Below are 2,500 nucleotides of genomic sequence, written 5' to 3' on the forward strand. Positions count from 1 at the left end.
AGTAGCGTGGGCGCCCCGACCCGCTTCTGCAGATGTAGTACCTTTCCTGGACGCTTATCTACATTGTCTAAGTCATGAATCATCTGCCTGACATCGCAGAGCCTGAAATTATTTGTAGAAAAATGTCCTCCCACCTGCCTCCAAAAGCACCCCGCGCCTGCATTCCGCGGATGCAATTGCGTGCTGCGCCTTGCCTGGGGATGACCCCGAGGTCGAGATTCCTTTCGGCGGACTAGACCATTCGGGGAAGTTTTCTCTGTAATTAGAGACTTCTCAGGATTAGAAGTTTTTTTGTTTTTTTTCTAACGTGGGAGTTCCATGAAATTACATGACAAGAGTTTTATCCAGAGGATCTTATGGGTTTGATAAATTCAAAGCATTACAGTATCTTCCTAAAGCTGTCTTTACGCAATATATGACCCAGTTTAAACAATACGATGAACATCGCCATCTATTTCAGAAAGAAATGTGTTATATTTCTCCAGCATTACCAAAGGGAGAAGAGAAATAAATTGTTGATAACTTGTTAAATATTCTTAAATCCAGAGTTTATACTGCATTGAGCTTTGGAGGTTGATACCGAGAGAGAGACAAAATGTGACTGATTTTGAATATAAAACAGCAGAGATCCATGTTACACGCCAAAAACATTTTTTTTTTTAACTGAGAGTGCGTGATAAATGCGAAAGGATAAAATGATAAAATGACATATTCTCTCAACTTTCTATTTCAGTTACATTGCAAGCAGATTCGCTTCTCTGAAATTCTACAGTTTGTGTGTGTGAGAGTGTGTATGTGTATGTGTATGTGAGTGTGTATGTTTATGTGTATGTGTATGTGTATATGTATGTGTATGTGTATGTGTATGTGTATGTGTATGTGTATGTGTATGTGTATGTATATGTGTATGTGTGTGTGTTTGTCTATGTAATAAAACACGAACTTTCGCAATTGTCCAACAAGACAAATTACGCAATTCAGAGTGAGGGGGAAAAGAAAAGCGCGAATGCTCGGTCAGCAATAGGAACCTCGGCTGTGAAAGTGTTCCCCAGACTCTCCTCTCGCATTCCCACGCTTCCGCAGCTGCCAGAACATTTCGCTGACTGAGACCCTCATATGCTGATGCTATGAACAGGCTTTGGGTGATGGATAGCCTTACTATATTCATTATATTATGTAAGTTTTCAGTACGAATCAAAATTAACAGATAAGTATAGGAAATATGGATATTAATACATTTAAGAAGTATATATACAAATAAATGTAGCATGAATATGTATGAATGTAGATAGATAAAAATAGATGCAAGAATAAATAAGTATAATATTAATAGATACAAATGGATATAAACATAGATAAGACTGAATATAAACACACACAAAAAAATATTAATAGTTCTTTGCCCATAAGCCGCTAATTCGTATTAGTTTTCATACTCCGAAAAAAAAAAATCTATTACCATGACCTTGCTGAAAAAAAAATCATTCTTACTAATTTTGATGATGATGATGCTGATTTTTTTTTTCAGTAGCACCAACTCAAAAACAACAATAATTAGAATAAATGTTAGGATAACAATAGTACATATGACAGCATTAATTCAAATGATTATTAAAGCAATGATATTTGAATCTAACTTTTAAACTTTAAGTTTAAGGTATATGATAACACACACACACGCACCTCCAAAGAAGTGTTTAGATAAGTCTAAATGATTCTCTAAAAACACGACAGAGCCTACTGTAGAAGGCACTGAAGGTGTTTCTCAAACAAAAAATCAGATTTGAAATAGAACGTTGTTTGTGGTAAAGGCTGAAAATTGCAAATAAACACACACACACACAAAAAAAAAAAAAAAAAAAAAAAAAAAAAATTAGATACAAATAAGATATATTAACCATAGCTTTTTTTCTTCAAATTATAGAGATTACGTCCAACTTCTAGTAAAATTGAAAGAGCAAGACCTCACATCTTTACCAAAAATGTTGATAACAGCATCGTTGACCAGTACAGACATTATAAGTAAGCAAAGAAAAGAAAAAAAAATATTTGATAGTACTAAATACTCAGTCTCCTCCCCCTCCAATTAATTAACAGTGACTTAAAGCTCAAGGTAATGTCGAATTATAAGCTGTAATAAAACAGAAACAAACATCGCTAAAAAGAAAAGAAAAAAGAAACAAAGAGAGTAGCTGTGTGGTAAACATAAACTAGAGCGCAAGCAAACTAAATACAGACACACCACCACACAATTCCCGACAGAGGAGGAGCGAGATGCCCAGCTTCCGTTCCTCGGCGCCATGACTCACGGGAGATCCGGCGGCCCCCTAATCGTCGTATACATAATCCCCACCGACGAGGATGTCCTCATTCGTTTCTTCTCTGCCGACAGCAAAAGGCCAGAAGAAGGAGTAATCATCGGTCTCTTCCTCCGAGCGCCTAGAATCTGCAGCCCGGAATTCTTAGCGAAGGAAATCCGACACACTGACACCATCTTCCA

This window comes from Penaeus japonicus, unplaced genomic scaffold (genome assembly GCF_977035675.1).
Source record: "Penaeus japonicus unplaced genomic scaffold, GWHDUDI00000001_assembly GWHDUDI00000013, whole genome shotgun sequence".
NCBI classification, from domain to species: Eukaryota; Metazoa; Arthropoda; class Malacostraca; order Decapoda; family Penaeidae; genus Penaeus; species Penaeus japonicus.